The 11,736-nt window shown below is 41.5% G+C and overlaps 1 pseudogene across 1 annotated transcript; it reads right to left on the bottom strand.

Moving 5' to 3' along the window:
• Positions 1 to 4,427: 4,427 nt before the first annotated feature.
• LOC311116254 (crystallin J1B-like) lies at positions 4,428 to 10,442 on the bottom strand (annotated as a pseudogene). Its single transcript has 10 exons — positions 10,353 to 10,442; positions 9,966 to 10,032; positions 9,172 to 9,351; positions 8,926 to 9,024; positions 8,466 to 8,558; positions 8,029 to 8,185; positions 6,572 to 6,687; positions 6,018 to 6,095; positions 5,407 to 5,546; positions 4,428 to 4,927 (listed from the first exon to the last, which is right to left on the bottom strand). The product of its transcript is annotated as a crystallin J1B-like (transcript).
• Between the last annotated feature and the right edge of the window lie 1,294 nt (positions 10,443 to 11,736).

Below are 11,736 nucleotides of genomic sequence, written 5' to 3'. Positions count from 1 at the left end.
AACAATTAGGGGGGCAGGCCGGTTGGTCGGCACCAGCTCACTACTTCAACTACTGCTCAAGACCATTGCAGTGGTCACTTTCAGTCATAGTGTTCAAAATGACACATACTGTAGATAGGATATCAGTCTACAATCTCCTGCACTGTGAAGCAGAGAGTGGCCATGCAATGCAGAGTGTGATCTGTTTCTCATTAGTGTGAGTCTGGTCTGGGCTGTAGTCGGCTGTTTTGTTTCCCCTTTCATCTTTTACAGTGTTTGGTGGTGGAATCTGAAGCCTAGCCTACACACATACCTCTGGGCAGAGTCTCTTCTATATATGGGCGGGGTCTCCTCTCTCTGACACGCTGGCACAGCAGAGGCCTTCTGCCACACAGCTGATAAAGCCTGGAGACCATCACTACAGTATGTCTGTCGCCAGGGAGACAGGAAAGGGAAACTCCCCCATGTCAGATGTTACAACTTGAGATCAGTTGACTTTGTAGGGAACTCAGAGCTTGAAATGTAATCTGAACACTTTGTGTAGACTGACTGAACACAATGCATCAGATGAACGATATATTTCTCTCTCTCTCTCTCTCTCTCTCTCTCTCTCTCTCTCTCTCTCTCTCTCTCTCTCTCATCTCTCTCTCTCTCTCTCTCTCATCTCTCTCTCTCTCATTCAATTTAAGGGCTTTATTGGCATGGGAAACGTGTGTTAACATTGCCAAAGCAAGTGAAGTAGATAGTAAACAAAAGTGAAATAAACAATAAATATTAACAGTAAACATTACACTCAGAAGTTTCAAAAGAATAAAGACATTTCAAATGTCATATTATGTATATATACAGTGTTGTAACAATGTGCAAATAGTTAAAGTACAAATGGGAAAATAAATAAACATAAATATGGGTTGTATTTACAATGGTGTTTGTTCTTCACTGGTTGCCCTTTTCTTGTGGCAACAGGTCACAAATCTTGCAGCTGTGATGGCACACTGTGGTTTTTCACCCAGTAGATAAGGGAGTTTATCAAAATTGGGTTTGTTTTCAAATTCTTTGTGGATCGCTGTAATCTGAGGGAAATATGTGTCTCTAATATGGTCATACATTTGGCAGGAGGTTAGGAAGTGCAGCTCAGTTTCCACCTCATTTTGTGGGAAGTGTGCACATAGCCTGTCTTCTCTTGAGAGCCAGGTCTGCCTATGGCGGCCTTTCTCAATAGCAAGGCTATGCTCACTGAGTCTGTACATAGTCAAAGCTTTCCTTAAGTTTGGGTCAGTCACAGTGGTCAGGTATTCTGCCACTGTGTACTCTCTGTTTAGGGCCAAAAAGCATTATAGTTTGCTCTGTTTTTTTGTTTGTTCTTTCCAATGTGTCAAGTAATTCTCTTTTTGTTTTCTCATGATTTGGTTGGGTCTAATTGTGTTGTTGTTGTTGTTGTTGTCCTGGGGCTGTGTGGGGTCTGTTTGTGTTTGTGAACAGAGCCCCAGGACAAGCTTACTTAGGGGACTCTTCTCCAAGTTCATCTCTCTGTAGGTGATGGCTTTGTTATGGAAGGTTTGGGAATCGCTTCCTTTTAAGTGGTTATAGAATTTAACGGCTCTTTTCTGGATTTTGATAATTAGCGGGTATTGGCCTAATTCTGCTCTGCATGCATTATTTGGTGTTTTATGTTGTACACGGAGGATGTTTTTGCAGAATTCTGCATGCAGAGTTTCAATTTGGTGTTTGTCCCATTTTGTGAATTCTTGGTTGGTAAGCGGACCCCAGACCTCAGAACCATAAAGGGCAATGGGTTCTATAACTGATTCAAGTATTTTTAGCCAGATCCTAATTGGTATGTCAAATTTTATGTTCCTTTTGATGGCATAGAAGGCCCTTCTTGCCTTGTCTCTCAGATCGTTCACAGCTTTGTGGAAGTTACCTGATGCGATGATGTTTAGGCCGAGGTATGTATAGTTTTTTGTGTGCTCTAGGGCAACGGTGTCTAGATGGAATTTGTATTTGTGGTCCTGGCAACTGGACCTTTTTTGGAACACCATTATTTTTGTCTTACTGAGATTTACTGTCAGGGCCCAGGTCTGACAGAATCTGTGCAGAAGATCTAGGTGCTGCTGTAGGCCCTCCTTGGTTGGTGACAGAAGCACCAGATCATCAGCAAACAGAAGACATTTGACTTCAGATTCTAGTAGGGTGAGGCCGGGTGCTGCAGACTGTTCTAGTGCCCTCGCCAATTCGTTGATATATATGTTGAAGAGGGTGGGGCTTAAACTGCATCCCTGTCTCACCCCACGGCCCTGTGGAAAGAAATGTGTGTGTTTTTTGCCAATTTTAACCGCACACTTGTTGTTTGTGTACATGGATTTTATAATGTCGTATGTTTTTCCCCCAACCCCACTTTCCATCAATTTGTATAGCAGACCCTCATGCCAAATTGAGTCAAAAACTTTTTTGAAATCAACAAAGCATGAGAAGACTTTGCCTTTGTTTTGTTTTGTTTGTTTGTCAATTAGGGTGTGCAGGGTGAATACGTGGTCTGTCGTACGGTAATTTGGTAAAAAGCCAATTTGACATTTGCTCAGTACATTGTTTTCATTGAGGAAATGAACTAGTCTGCTGTCAATGATAATGCAGAGGATTTTCCCAAGGTTGCTGTTGACGCATATCCCACGGTAGTTATTGGGGTCAAATTTGTCTCCACTTTTGTGGATTGGGGTGATCAGTCCTTGGTTCCAAATATTGGGGAAGATGACAGAGCTAAGGATGATGTTAAAGAGTTTAAGTATAGCTAATTGAAATTTGTGGTCTGTATATTTTATCATTTCATTGAGGATACCATCAACACCACAGGACTTTTCGGGTTGGAGGGTTTGTATTTTGTCCTTTAGTTCATTCAATGTAATTGGAGAATCCAGTGGGTTCTGGTAGTCTTTAATAGTTGATTCGAAGATTTGCATTTGATCATGTATATTTTTTTTGCTGTTTGTTCTCTGTTATAGGGCCAAAAAGATTGGAGAAGTGGTTTACCCATACATCTCCGTTTTGGATAGATAGCTCTTCGTGTTGTTGTTTGTTTAGTGTTTTCCAATTTTCCCAGAAGTGGTTAGAGTCTATGGATTCTTCAATTACATTGAGCTGATTTCTGACATGCTGTTCCTTCTTTTTCCGTAGTGTATTTCTGTATTCTCTCACGTCATTGTAGAAATGCTGCAAAACAGTGCACGGACCAGATAAAATAAAATAAAAAAATAAGACACCTTGAAGGTCTGGATACAATTATCTCCGATACAGCCGGTTACCTGCTGTGGTGCCTGCTGTGTAAGGGGAAGTAGGTGAGAGGGATCAAATTACTTCCCCTCATTACTCATAGACACACATTGATACACTGATGTTCCTCCTGTTGGAAGGGCTGTGTTGTGTTGCCTCAGTTTACTGATGACTAGCAGTGAGTTTACCATAACACACCTAGTGAACATACAAAACAATACCAGAGAAAAATATAAAGATGAAGTAGCCTAAAAATAGAATGTGCTGTCACTATTTTGTCATTACACATAGGTATTGAGTCTCCTATGGTTATCCAACTCTTATACAGATTTCAATTTATACATTGTTAAAGGCTGAACTCTTGTAATGTAGGCCTACGCAGTTTAAGCAAACTTAATAAGCCATTAACAGGTTGTAGTTTTGAATGCTGATCTGACTAACCATGGCCTCCGGTTAGAGAGAGCAATGCTGCTGTTTTAAATTATGCCAGCCATATAAATAAGTAATAGTCGATGTTAGCAAAGTCACTATCTATGATTTTACAAGTGCATATAATGTAATTCAGTCACACTGCCCTAAATTATAACGTCTAGTAGTCAACTTTCACCACATCTTATAGCCAGGCTATGAAACCAATGAAAGGATTTACACTGCATTACATCTTATATTCCTGTTTTCATAACCGCACTCCATGTCAAAGATATTAAGATATTGGCTTCATTTTTGCATAGAGTATATTCAAAATCGTCAGAGGAGAAATTGAGAACATGGTAATATGGAAGTCAGCAGTTTTAAGAAAACAGACTAACTCCTTTGAGGGAGGGATAAGTTGCAGTCCCTTCAGTTGTTTCAGCACGGTAAATCTTTGTGTCTCTGTTATTTCACTTCAACAGAACCCGTGCCAGAGAGAGAGAGAGAGAGATAGAGAGAGTATTGAAACCTGCTGAAATTCATTTCCTCTTTCGCAAAATACGTTTCTGTTCTTCAAATTATTGCAAGCCCTCAGTTTCTCTAACCGGAGCAGAGGTTATTTAAACTCAAACACCACCCAAAACCGTTGAGACAGTATTTCAGAGCTGTAGCTAAGGTGAAGTAAACAACTGCATTATGTGATAAGTTAATAATTTCCTATACATGCAAACACTGCAACACACAAATGCTATTTGCAATTTTCCTCATTTAGTTTATATGATGTGTTTATTCATTTTACATACTCAGTTACTTCAAAAATGGTTCACAATTATCCTTCCTCTTTTAATCCTAATGTATACATGACAAGAATATTCCATATTTCATATACTCATCCTTTTGCAACATACTGCAGCTTTGACAGAGCAACAAGGCTCAAGTTACTTCCATCAAATGTTGCTTTAGAATGTAACTTTCATAAACTGCTTTGTCAAAGTACAACTGTTTTATAAAATGGCCTTACAAAGCAGTTGTAAAATAAATTACATCACCAATACATAATTCATATTCCCTAATAATATGTTGGACTGGTTATGTTAAATCAGCCTTAGGAAGACACTAATTTAGTAATATACATTTGCATAACTGCCTTTAAAGCGATGTGCCAAATTTAGGCTTGCTGTGAGTCTACAACTCTCTTAGCCAGTCCCAGCAGCATAGGATATCTGAGGGTCCTGTTCTTCCAAGACTCTGGGATTCCCTGAAGACCAGTCTGGAAAGACAAGGCAGGAGGAACAGATAAAGACTACAGTATATAAAATGCTGAGCCTTCAGAGCAGACACAAAGCAATCCATCCGAGGTCAAACTCATTACCCAGGCTGAAACTATGGACAGGGGATCCAGATAGACCAATACAAATTTCAATAAAAGTGTTTTTATTGCTTACTCATTATATAGGCTACAACTTATAGTCGACGTTTATAAATTGGATGAAGGTTTACTTATAGAACAAATAACTTGAATGATTAGATTTGAATATCCGACTGTGTGGAATGTCTTACAATCGAATGGCCATGTAACAACTATGTAAATACGAGCTACTTGAAATACTAGCTAGCTACTTCTGATTAATAAAAGTTCTATATTTTGATAATATTTGCATGGGCCATACAGTATAACTGACTGTAAGTTGCTCTGGATAAGAACGCCTGCTAAATGACCAAAATGTAAATGTAGGGTTTCGCTCCAACCTGTGCTCCAAAACAGGCCCCTATGAATGAGGCCCTACTGGCGGTGCATCCCCCGCAGCGCATGGTTCCCCTGACTGCCTCCTCCAGCTGGCTCAGTGTCAGGACCCCGTGTAGCGCTCCCTGGAATGCACCTGGCAAGGCTGGGGATAGGAACCACAGACACAGATAAGGACCAAGAGGGAGATACAGAGAAGTAATTGTCTTCATACTATTTATTCATGTCATCAATGATTCAATATATTTCGTAAGTTTTCTTGGGCGATGTATGTGGTTATATTTTCCATGTCAATAAATCCTTTTGAATTGAGAAGGGAAGGGGGGAATACACCAACATTAGTTACACACATCCTAACATGTGTTTTAGCTTCAAAGGTGCAGGAGGTCCCGTCTCCCACTTCAGACGGGAGGGAAATAAAAGGACAGGTTCATTAATGATCAAAGACTACAGAGAAAGAAAGCACCTTCTTAGACCAGGGCTAACTAACTAACTAGCTAACGGATGTGCTGACTGGGATGGTGTGGTTACGGTGCCAAGTCGACAGACTGGACCCTGCTGCTGCCACAGCCGTGCTGGCGACACCACCTACCTAGTGTGTGTGTGTGGGACCTACCTCATGTGTTAGTGAACACAGCAGGTATCAGCTCTGGGGAATGCTTGGCTAAGTTGTCCTTCACCTGATAAATATGTGCTGCAATGATGAAAGGCAGAGTGAAATGCAACATTTAACAATTCCAATATGCATTATTTATTACCATACCTTGGGGGAAATTATATTTCCTTCATTAACCTGCCACTCAAGATTTTATGTACATTTACATTTTACAGTCTTGTGTTACCTTTTAGGTTTTGACTTGCTGAGATTCGGCTGTTCCCACCATTGTATTAATAGATAATATACAATATGTATGATCTTGCGCTCATAGGAAATTATTAAAATAAATCAGTTGAGATGTACATCCTATCTCTATCCTTATCACCAAGGCTGCACATCAAATGGCACCCTATTCCCAAAATAGTGCACTACTTTTGACCAGAGCTCTATGAGCCCTGGTCCAAAGGGGGGCAGTACATATGGAATAGGGTGCCATTTGGGATGAAGCCCTAATAATGCATGAGCAGAAAGATGGTGAATGTTTACAAGCGGGAGTGGCATTAGAGTCGTACCAATAACAGCCCTGTCCAGATCCTGAGGGTTGTTTCTGTTTGGGTCGTTGAGCTGGGCCAACACTGAGTCCAGAGCATTGGGGTCAGAACCATTCAGGATGAAATGCTCCAGGAACCTGTCAAGAAATGTATACTGAACAAAAATATAAACGCAACATGCAACAATTTCAAAGATTTTACTGAGTTACAGTTCATATAAGGAAATCAGACAATTGAAATAAATTGATTAGGCCCTAATCTATGACTGGGAATACAGATATGCATCTGTTGGTCACAGATACCTTAAAAAAAGAAGGTAGGGGCGTGGATCAGAAAACCAGTCAGTCTCTGGTGTGACCACCATTTGCCTCATGCAGCTCGACACATCTCCTTCGCATAGAGTTGATGAGGCTGTTGATTGTGGCCTGTGAAATGCTGTCCCACTCCTCTTAAATGGCTGTGCGAAGTTGCTGGATATTGGCGGGAACTGGAACACGCTGTCGTACACATCGATCCAGAGCATCCCAAATGTGCTCAATGGGTGACATGTCTGGTGAGTATGCAGGCCATGGAAGAACTGGGACAATTTCAGCTTCCAGGAATTGTGTACAGATCCTTGCGACATGGTGCCATGCATTATCATGCGGAAAATGAGGTGATGGCAGATGAATGGCACGACGATCTCGTCAGAGTATCTCTGTGCTTTCAAATTGACATTGATAAAATGCAATTGTGTTCATTGTCCATAGCTTATGCCTGCCCATACCATAACCCCACCGCCACCATGCGGCACTCTGTTCACAATGCTGACATCAGCAAACCGCTCACCCACACGATGCCATACACGTGGTCTGTGGTTGTGAGGCCAGATGGACGTACTGCCAAATTGTCTAAAACGATGTTGGAGGCGGTTTATGGAAGATAAATTAACATTAAATTATTTGGCAACAGCTCTGGTGGACATTCCTGCAGTCAGCATGCCAATTGCACACTCCCTCAAAACTTGAGACATCTGTGGCATTGTGTTGTGTGACAAAACTGCAAATTTTAGAGTGGCCTTTTACTGCACAAGGTGCACCTGTGTAATGATCATGCTGTTTAATCAGCTTCTTGATATACCACACCTGTCAGGTGGATGGATTATCTTGGCAAAGGATAAATGCTCACTAACAGGGATGTAAACAAATTTGTACTCAAAATTTGAGAGAAATAAGCTTTTTTGTGCGAATGGAACATTTCTTGGATATTTTATTTCGGCTCAAGAAACATGGGACCAACTCTTTACATGTTGTGTTTATATTTTTTGCTCAGTGTAGATATGGCATAATTTCATAAATTGTACCTACCATAACCATAGTCAATATAGCATTGATTGTGTTATGAAGCATGTTAATGGGTGTGAGTAATGAGATAAATTACACAATTTATGAGGCCTTTATGCATTAAGAGCCATTTTCTGCTCTATAGGTCTACAGTACCTTGCTGCAGCCAGTGTCATTGCCACACACATATCGTTGTTCTGGGTGACACGTATGGCCGTCTCCACCTTCTCCAACATCTCCGGCTTCCCAGCGAACATCGCCACAACGGGAGCCATCTTGGTGACCCCGTCGATCTGACAGTCCACATCACATCCTGAAATGGAGAGCGAAAAAGTAAAATCTTTGCTTCCCTCAATTCCTCACCTTCCTCTCAAAGCTCATTGGAGGAGGAGGTCTAAGGGGAGGGACCTTAGAGCCCATCCTCCAATGCGCCTTGAGAGGGAGGTGAGGAGTTGAGGAATCAAGGACAGAAGGAATCAACGATTTGACGGCTTGTACTTTTTTCAAACAGGTTTTGTCTAAATGTAACTCATAATAAATTAACCCAGGACAGACGTGCTTCCTTTCAGCTGGTGATCTGTATGTTACTGTACCTGTCTCTTCTTTGCCTGCATCCACGTTCCTCATGAAGGCTTTGAGGCTTGCGTGTCTCCAAGGGCCATCGATGGGGAGGACAGCTTTAGGACCTTAACATTTCAATTGAGAGTGAACAGCTTTAGCTGACTGAAAAAAATATACATGTTCATAAACAGCTGAATAACCATACTGTGGAGAATAGTTTAAAAACCCTGGCTTCATGATAGGAAAGTGTCATTGTCCGGAACAGTTTTTTCAGAAGGGGATAAGTTACCAAGGGGGAAAACAGAACTCGGTGTTATCAAAAACTGACAGAACACAGTACCACTCTACCCCTCTACCCCTCTATGGGACCAGATGTCTATAAAATTATTATCATTTTTTTATACTGTTTCTCTTGTCTTTGGTCAGATGATGGGGCACAGAAAAGCAACAGTTTATACACACACAGGAAATGACTGCTGATTGGTTGCCTACCGTTCTTTTGTCTGTATGGGTTATTGAGAGGAAGATCATACACAGTGTCTGGGCCAAAGAACTTGTAGATGCGCTTGGTCAAGTCCTCCACGTTCACATCTAGTGAATACCAACAAACACATAGAGCATATTAATATATACTATATCATTCATGGAGTGAACACGATAAAACAAAGTCGACATGTTCTTTATTTAGCAAGACATTAGGCCATTGGATATTTGTCCTATTGGGGGTCAGTATGCTACCTCCACATTGGCTGAGTGACTCTAGCAGTACGTAGGCCTGGTCTCCGTAGCAACTCTGCTCTCCGGTCTCTCTGCGGTAGAACGGGTTAGCAGACTGAGGGCGGAACTCTGGACACGGTTCCAGATCTGACAGAACCTCCTTCAGTCGCTCTGGGTTGTAAATCCAATGCATGGGCTGGGCTGTTAGGGTGGGGTACATAGAGAATAGAAAGTTACTGGACTGATAGTGTAGCCTTAGTTGTATGTATTGAGTCATTGTTATAGTCTTTAACCCTTATTTCCTGTGGATGTATTATAAAGTATCTACAACCATAAATAGGTGTTTCATCAGCTTGGTTCCACTCCACTTCCCTGTCATAATATTCAGTCTTCAGTATGCGTTATGTATTGTGGTTATTAGAGATAATGATATTGGACACTTTCCAATTCTCGAACGTTTTTACGGCCAGTGGACTGTCCAGATCATTAATTGCCATACTGTATGTGTATGGCTTGTAATATTACATATAGCAAGAGTGCAATGTTAATCAATCCATATGACATTGGTTATATGTACTTTCATTCTAATAGAACATTATTGATTTTATAACACTGTTGTTTAACTTTGTTGAGAAGTCAGTGTAGGGTAACACCCTTTTATACTCTCCATATCATCAGTGGCAGATGTGCAGCTGTGCAGATGTCTCATACTGATTGACACCAAGACATTACATCAGAGCTATGTTTGAGCCAGTGCTGCAGTATCTTATTGGGATATTGCTGTTAATGAAAATATATCAGTCCCATGAAATTACCTGCTGCGTCTGCCACAGCTGCTCCAATGATAGCCCCAATGGCTCTCTCTGCCACAGTCGAAGCCATCTGTGTCATTTAGTCCAATAGAAACAGAATTAGCGGTTAAAATGGCTTATCATGCTTTTCTCTTGAAATATTTTCAGTTTTTCTCAGTTTCTCTTGTACTGGATGACAAAATTTGCATTTTGAATAATTGAAATTGAAAACATTAGTACTACGTACTATACTGGCAAGAAAAATAACAATATTTAACATGGCTGTAATACAAAATATATGAATCAACTAAGAAATGTAACAGACAGTTGACCATACCGGCCTCTGTACTGTACGTCATACATTCCAAACAATATGAGTTCATTAGCACACAAGATGAACCATTTCCTTACCGTGGTTTTCTTATTCTCCCCCAGCATCACACTCATGTTGTTTTGAAAACTTGACTGACGCTGTCTGTCTTCTGACGCTGGAGGACTGCCCAGAAATACTGAGACGGTTATAACACTGCAACCATGACTCATGAAAAAGGCCAGAGTTAAAGGTCTGAGAGAGACCGGTAGGGGGCATATAGTCTGATCAGTTATTGCATGGCTCAGGGCAGTGACCTTATGAATGGATGCCATTAGGTTTAAGATAGGACTGTTTAATAAAATATGTTACTCAGTGAAACCATGGTAACCTTTTTTTAATATGGTGTTTGCTCCCAGGATACTCATGTGGGATACTCATGTGGGATACTCATGTGGGATACTCATGTGGGATACTCCCCCCCCCCCCTCCTCCCTCTATTTCCATGTTTGTATGCTTTCCATTCCACTGCTTTGCCCCTCAGTTGTACACAGCTGATGCCCTCTGGCCGTCTGATCTGATCCCCCTCATCCTAACCCTCTCCTGGGTCACCCAGCCCATTGATTCTTCAGGTCTCTCCTGGCCCTTTCAGACCAGCCACATACTGAGAGTGTTAGGGTTATATCATTCAGACGATCAATAAAGGAGCAAAAACAATGAACAAAACCCATGGTGCCTCTTCTATCACTTAGGGGCTATAATACAAGCTCTCAGATCCATTTAGACCGTATCTTCTCTGTCCAACAGTGTTTTGACAATACACCTCAGCTCAGTAATACTATATTTATATACTTACCATAATACACATATAATAACTTTATCTACAGTGTATATACACATTTTAAATCATGTTTATACCATAAGATTATACTATGGGACAAGGCCTAGGTCAACTCTAACATGAGAAGTGTTTGTTCCTGCAAGAGGCTAATGTTACATTCTGGATGTAGCTTAAATAAAACCGCCTGCCCACCCGACGAATCCGGCGACAGCATCTCAGGATGTGGAGTGAAAGGAGCCATGTGGTGTAAAGATATTATCCATTGTCACCAGATGAAATGTCAGTGTGAGAGAGGGCCGAGGAGAGGGTTTGCATTTATTACAGACATAATAACCGGCTAGGGAGAGAAGAGGATTGTGGGAATGTGGGTTATGTGACAGGGCCTGGGTGCTCAGGAGGACTGAGCTTTAGGGCTTTGATCATCTGGCCGCCCAGTGGGGGTATGCCACTATGCCAAGCCTCCGAAATAGCGGCAGAGAGAGAGAGAGAGGGACAGGAGAGGGCAGAGGAGATAGCTTAACAGTGACCCTGGCCTGAACACATAGTCTCTCTCTCTCTCTCTCTCTCTCTCTCTCTCTCTCTCTCTCTCTCTCTCTCTCTCTCTCTCTCTCTCTCTCTCCTCTCTCCTCTCATCTCTCTCTCTC

Source organism: Coregonus lavaretus (genome assembly GCF_964263955.1).
Source record: "Coregonus lavaretus genome assembly, contig: HAP1_SCAFFOLD_1766, whole genome shotgun sequence".
In the NCBI taxonomy this organism is placed as follows: domain Eukaryota; kingdom Metazoa; phylum Chordata; class Actinopteri; order Salmoniformes; family Salmonidae; genus Coregonus; species Coregonus lavaretus.
The sequence above is the reverse complement of the archived record's forward strand: the minus strand, read 5'-3'. Positions and strand labels throughout refer to the sequence as shown.